We start from the raw sequence: 7,021 nt of genomic DNA on the forward strand, positions 1-7,021 counted from the left end.
AATATTGTGTTCATTGTGTTGCTTATTTCTTCCAATATTTTTATAAGTGAAGTTGCTATTGTGTTATTTTTCAATATTAGTTGTGAATTAAATTTCACAGTTTTATTAATAAAACGTTTAAAATAGGAGAATACTAATCAATAATTGCAATAGAAATTTTCACACGATGAAGGTTAGCCGGTGATGTTTAACGCAGCTGGTTATTTTGCCCAAGTTTGTTTTTTTCATCCGAGATACTTATGCCTCTTCTTCGAGGTAATCTTCGCACCACCTTAAAATTTTGTCAATTTAAATAGGCTCTTACAAAAAAATAAGATAATAGCAAAGCTTGTAACATTAACAATATAAACAAAATAGATTAAATTTGGCCGAACCACACGGACTTGTACAATATTGTCACTTTTTTGTCAAATAATTACAGAATAATTCTACTTAAGTCTTCGATTGTGTTGTCACTTCAATCGAGATTATCAATATTTGAGCTCTGCACAATATACCAAACAAATGACACACAAGCTTGCAGGTGGATATTGTGTAGGGTCTTAGCAGGTTACGTGTCACTGCCAAAACACTAGCAAAAATTCTATAAATCTCTGCGCTAGAATTTCATCTGTGTTAAATTTGTTTGCCTTCGTTCGTTCTCGTATTCGTTCGTTCTCATATTACCAGGCAGCTTTCCTTCTTGAATTTACAAGGGTAACTAATTTTTTTCCTCTTTTTCTGTAAACGTTTTTTTCCCTCTGCTAATAATTACAAACCATCTGTTATTGAAATTTTTTTATACAATCACCGGGAATTCGTGCTCCCATTGTTCTCTTGCGATCTCTACTAACCGCTTTCTCTTAATTCAGTGTGCTTTAGACCTTGTTTTCTCGAGGCTGATTAGTTTGGACAATGTTTTCTTGAGCCTGTAAATTTGCCTTTCGGTTTGGATTTAGAAGGATAAGTTATTCTTAACATTCTGTCAACATTCGTTTTCTCATGCTAATAATGGCAAACAATATTCATGATTTTTTGAATAAAAATCATGAAGAATTGTGCTAGCATTGTTCCGTTGAAATTGCAGTTAAACACTTCCTTTGTTAATCCTCTAAAGTTTGAACTAAGTATTTTTAAGGCTAAAATGTCTACTTTTTTCTTTTCCTTTTGGTTGATAAACGAGAACACCAATGCAATTCACAATCTAATATGAGGTGTACAAAAGGTGGGCACCAAAATAGCTTAATGATCCAGTAATTTATCATAGCTGCTCTTGTTACTATTACTAACAACAGAATGTCGCGAAATGTCGGTTGCAATGCTATTTCGGGTTTTATTTGTTTCCCACCTTAGTTGAATTGTTTACTTTTTATGGCTTTTGCTATTCTCCTCTTTGGTTGAATTGCCAAATCCTTGAACTACATGAAATTTGTCTGCAAAATTATAGTTCCTTGAACTTCATGAAACTTCGGTGCAAAATTAAAATGTCCGGTTAAACTCTTGTAAGAATGAATACAATCGGAATGTATTTTCGTTGTTATGCGTGTTTACTTGCCACTACCTAACTTAATAACCAATCGCTATTGTTTTTTACAGCATTAAAAAATGTAGTTCTCTTTTAGGTACTGCAAAATATAATCTAGCCTAGTTTTTCATTTGAGTTTTACAGGTCGCCCAAAAGCCTAGCTTTTAATCTGAAGAGAAAATTGCCCCGAGTTTGTAGAAAGCTAAAAACTCAAAGCCTTGAAACATAGAATTGGATCTTCATTGTGCATTTACCAAATTGCTTGTTTCATCGTGACATTTACTATTCTCTTATTTAAACATTTTGTTTCTTAGTATGAAGGCTTTTTTAATATTTGTTGTCTATGCTTCTATACCCCATAATGGCATTAGCTGTAGAGGATTTTAAAACATTTTTGTCTAAAAATTGTCTGTTTTGATACGTAGAATGGCGCAAACATGGGCTGAAAATCGAGAGGTAATGTCTTCGATGCTTGAGAATCTACATATATTTGAGAAGGGGGAAACCTTATCTCTAATTGCAAGTTACAATGAGCGCATTCGCCCCCTGCTGGATGCCGTGGACACTCTTGCGTGCTCTGGGTGTAACAGAGGAAGGTATCAATCTACCAAGCATTGTTGTTGTTGGAGACCAGTCATCCGGGAAGTCAAGTGTTCTCGAATCTCTAGTTGGCATTAGCCTTCCAAGAGGCCAGGGCATTTGTACCAGAGTACCCCTGGTTATGAGATTGCATAACTGCAGACCGGCGGACGCTAAAATCGTCATTGAATACAATGGAAAGAATCGGAGCATTGCAGAATCGAGTATAACAGAAACACTGAATTCAGTAACAGAGGAAATTGCGGGAGCTGGAAAGAGTATTAAGGACACCCCAATAACGCTCAATATATGGAAGCCCAATGCTCCAGATCTCACCATGGTAGATCTTCCGGGAATCACAGGGTGCCTGTGCATGGACAACCCCATGACATATATGACCAAGTTTCACGTATCATAATGCGATATATAGCTCCCAAGGAGAGCATAATATTGAATGTATTATCTGCTGCTGTGGATTTCTTCACGTGTGAGTCGATAAGAATGTCCCAACAAGTAGATGAAAAGGGGGAGAGAACATTGGCTGTTGTCACTAAGGTAGACAAAGCCCCAGAGCGTGTGGTCGAGAAAGTGACAGATAATGCAGTGAAAATAGGTCTTGGCTATGTCTGTGTGAGAAACCGGGTAGGGAATGAAAGTATTTCTCAGGCCAGGCAAATAGAACATGAACTCTTCACAACAGATCCCTACCTTTCTAAAATTGAAAAGAGCATGGTTGGAATCCCTGTGCTGGCCGAAAAACTTATGAAGATTCAGGTGATAAGTATCAGTAAATGCTTACCTGATATAGTCAAAAAGATTGACGCCACACTCTCTAAGAGGCAATCAGAACTGAATGCTTTGCCTCGGAATGTCTCTAATTTTGCAGAAGCCATGACAGAGTTCATGAGTCTCATGGGTTCTATCAAAGGTATGCTGCACAAGCTTGTTGTACAGGGGGACATTGGGATGTTTCCAGATGAACCTGAGATGCACTGTATTGCAAGCTTCCATAGGATGTTTGAGAGTTACTTGGAAGGTCTATCAAGTGCAATTACAGAAACCACTGATGAGTTTCTGGTTGAAGAAGTAAAATTGCTGGAGGAAGCTCAAGGCGTTAGTCTTTCAAACTTCCTACCGCATTCCGTTTTAGTAATTCTTTTACAAAGACGGATCGATTCTGTTTCAGAGAGGAGCAGGCAACTAGCCATAAAGGCCTGCGAGTATCTAAACAAGGTTGTATGCCGTGTTATTGATATGCAAATAGAATACTATCCGGACCTCCATTCAGGTTCCCACAGAGCTTTTCAAGCTTTTATTGACAAGAAAAGGGAGGAGTGTGTGCAGTTTGTGGAAGATACCCTCGATATGCAGAAGACCAGTTTCTTTACCCTGAATCCTGCGTATTCAGAGTCCCAGTCAAAGTGGCAGGAGTGGAAGAAAACGTTTAAGGAAGCCATAAAACAGAATCATGACACTGTCAATTTTGGACCGATGGGCGAATTTAGTCTGAAAAATGTGCCAAAAGAAAGTAATCAGCTGGATGCGGCATTTGAGATGAAGATGAGCGTCATGGTTTACTGGAATCTTGTGAAGATGAGGCTTGCAGACGAGATTCCGCTCCATCTTCGCTTTACTTTTCTTAAAATGGTTCAAACCGATATTATGAACTTCATCATTCAGGAAGTCGTGAGAAATGGGGAATCGGCAAAGATAGGTGAAATTCTTCGAGAGAGGCCGAGAATAACCAGTATGAGGAGGGACCTCTTCAAGAGGATTTGTATGTTGAGGGAATCAAAGGCTACGCTTTCAGAACTTGTTGGTAAGCTCGGAGAAGACCAGATTTCTTTCTGAAGTTTCTTGCTTTTTTTGATATTTTGTTTCGTCTTGTGGCACTGAAGAAAGATGAATATCATAGCATCTCTGCTATATATATCAGACTGTACTACGAAACAGTTGTATTTTATACTTATAACTCAAATCTCAAGTTGATTTTGATTCTGTTCCCTGATCTGATGAAGTGCAGTGTTTTCAATTCATGAGCACGTCTTTCTAAATATCAAAGAAGTTATGGTTTGTTACCAAAGGGAATTTGTGCTTCTTTGCTGAGGATATAAGTCTTAAGTATGTGAAAAGTTCATTACATTAAACAACAAATCAAATTATCTAATTACAGATAGGTAGGTGACAAGGGATACTAGATTGAAGATTGTTCAAAATTTTCAGTATCGACATTTTTTTTTAATCTTTCGATGAAAAATCTTGTTTTGAAACTATCGACATTTGTTTTTAGTCTTAATGGAAATGAAAAATTCCATTATCTTTGAAAGTGTCGACAAATCTATCTTTGAAGATAAATCTATCTTTGAAGACAAATCTATCTTTGAAACTATCTTTGAAACAGTAGATATTTTTTTCATCTTACTGTTTTTTTTAGATGAAACGAAAAATTCAACGATAAGATCTATCTTTGAAACTGTTTTAAATTCATCTCTGAAACATCTATCTTTGAAACTGTTTTATTCTTTAGATGAAATGAAAAATTCATCGATAAAATCTATCTTTGAAATTGCTTTAAATCTATCTTTGAAACTGTTTTAAATCTAAAATTGAAACTGTCTTTTTGCTTTAGATAGAATGAAAAATTGAAACTATCTTTTTGCTTTAGATAAAATGAAAAATTGATTGATTTCTTTTTTCTTTAGATAAAATACAAAATGAAAAATTGATTGATTTCTTTTTTAGACAAAATGAAAAATTGATTGATTTCTTTTTTCTTTAGATAAAATGAAAAAATGAAAAATTGATTGATTTCTTTTTTCTTTAGATAAAATGAAAAAATGAAAAATTGATTGATTTCTTTTTTAGACAAAATGAAAAATTGATCGATTTTTTTTTTCTTTAGATGAAATGAAAAATTTATTGATAAAAATCAAAAATCTATTTGATTGATTTCTTTTTTCTTTAGATAAAATGAATTTATTGATAAAAATCAAAAATCTATTTGATTGATTTCTTTTTTCTTTAGATAAAATGAAAAATTGATTGATTTTTTTTCTTTAGATGAAATGAAAAAATTATCGATAAAAATTAAAATCTTATCTTTTTGCTTTAGATAAAATGAAAAATTGATTGATTTCTTTTTTCTTTAGATAAAATGAAAAATGAAAAATTGATTGATTTCTTTTTTAGACAAAATGAAAAATTGATCGATTTTTTTTTCTTTAGATGAAATGAAAAATTTATTGATAAAAATCAAAAATCTATTTGATTGAAAAATTGATTGATTTCATTTTTTAGACAAAATGAAAAATTGATCGATTTTTTTTTCTTTAGATGAAATGAAAAATTTATTGATAAAAATCAAAAATCTATTTGATTGATTTCTTTTTTCTTTAGATAAAATGAAAAATTGATTGATTTTTTTTCTTTAGATGAAATGAAAAAATTATCGATAAAAATTAAAATCTTATCTTTGAAATTGTTTTAGATGAAATGAAAAATTTATTGATAAAAGACCAAAAATCTAAAAGACCAAAAATCTGTCTTTGAAACTTTATTGATAAAAGATCAAAAATCTATTAAAAATCTTATCTTTGAAACCGTTTTTTCCTTCCTTTTTATTTCTTTAGATGAAATGAAAAATTCATTGATAAAGATCAAAAATCTATCTTTGAAACTGTGTTTGCTGTTATATCTTTTCAAATCCAATTCAAATCAGCCTACTTTGAAACTGAAAATTTTATTGAAAAAATCTATCTTCAAATCCAATTCTATCTTTTCAAATCAGCCTACTTTGAAACTGTTTTCTTTTTTTCCTTTTTTAGATAAAACAAAAATTTATTGATAAAGATCAAAAATCTATCTTTGAAACTGTGTTTGCTGTTATTTCTTTTCAAATCCAATTCTATCTTTTCAAATCAGGACTGGGAAAAGGAAAAAGGTGCAAATTTATTATTAAATTATTTTATTGCAATTATTTTATTGTTCAATTTATTTTTATTTAGATTATTTTTAGAAAATTATTTATGACTTAAATTGTGTATTTGTTTTTTTATTTATTAAAATTATTTTTACAAAATTTACTATTTAAATTATGTATTTATTTGATTTTACAAATTAATACATTAAACTCTAATCAATCTTGATTGTATAAGATTTTTATTTTTATAAAATTATTTATCGTATAATTATTTTACAATTTAACACATCATATTTTATTGTAAATTATTTATTATTTAATTATATTACATTTAACATATCAAATTCTATTCCAAACCAATTCTATTGTAAAACTAGCATATATCTTAAATAATTATGTATATTTCCTATATCTCCATTTATTTAGTTTTTTACCAACTTGGATGATTTATATCTCCAAATATTATAATTTAAACGCATATTTAATGTGGTATTATTTTTATTTTTTTTAAAGTATATTCTATTTATAATAAGATTTAAACTTTTGACATGTAGATGGTTATCAAATTTAACCTTAAGGAATATAAGTTAACATTAGCATGCTCACACTATCCCACTCCACTCATTCTGCCATTGTATAATGTCTACCGGCATTAACTAGAATTAGAATTGAATATAATTGACATTAATTATTTATTATTTAATTATTTTACAATTCAACAAATCAAATTTTATTCAAAATTATTTATTATTTAATTATATTTCAATTTAACACATCAAATTATATTAAATAACAATTATATTCAATACAAATTCTAGTCTTAATTCTAATTTTAAAAGTATTTTACAATTTAACACATTAAATTTTATTCAAAATTATTTATTGTTTAATTATATTACAATTTAACAAATTAAATTCTATTAAATACCAATTATATTCAATACCAATAGTAGTCTAAATTCTAATTTCTTAGTTCTAATTTGATTTTTTTTTATAAAAAACTAATTCTTCCAAATTAA

At 30.4% G+C, this 7,021-nt stretch overlaps 1 pseudogene; it reads left to right on the forward strand.

Annotated features, from left to right (window-relative positions):
• The first annotated feature begins 1,930 nt into the window (after nucleotides 1–1,930).
• On the forward strand, nucleotides 1,931–3,934 carry LOC149547205 (dynamin-related protein 4C pseudogene; annotated as a pseudogene).
• Nucleotides 3,935–7,021: the final 3,087 nt, after the last annotated feature.

This window comes from Cupressus sempervirens, chromosome 7, assembly GCF_028749045.1.
Source record: "Cupressus sempervirens isolate cs-2001-9-10 chromosome 7, ASM2874904v1, whole genome shotgun sequence".
In the NCBI taxonomy this organism is placed as follows: domain Eukaryota; kingdom Viridiplantae; phylum Streptophyta; class Pinopsida; order Cupressales; family Cupressaceae; genus Cupressus; species Cupressus sempervirens.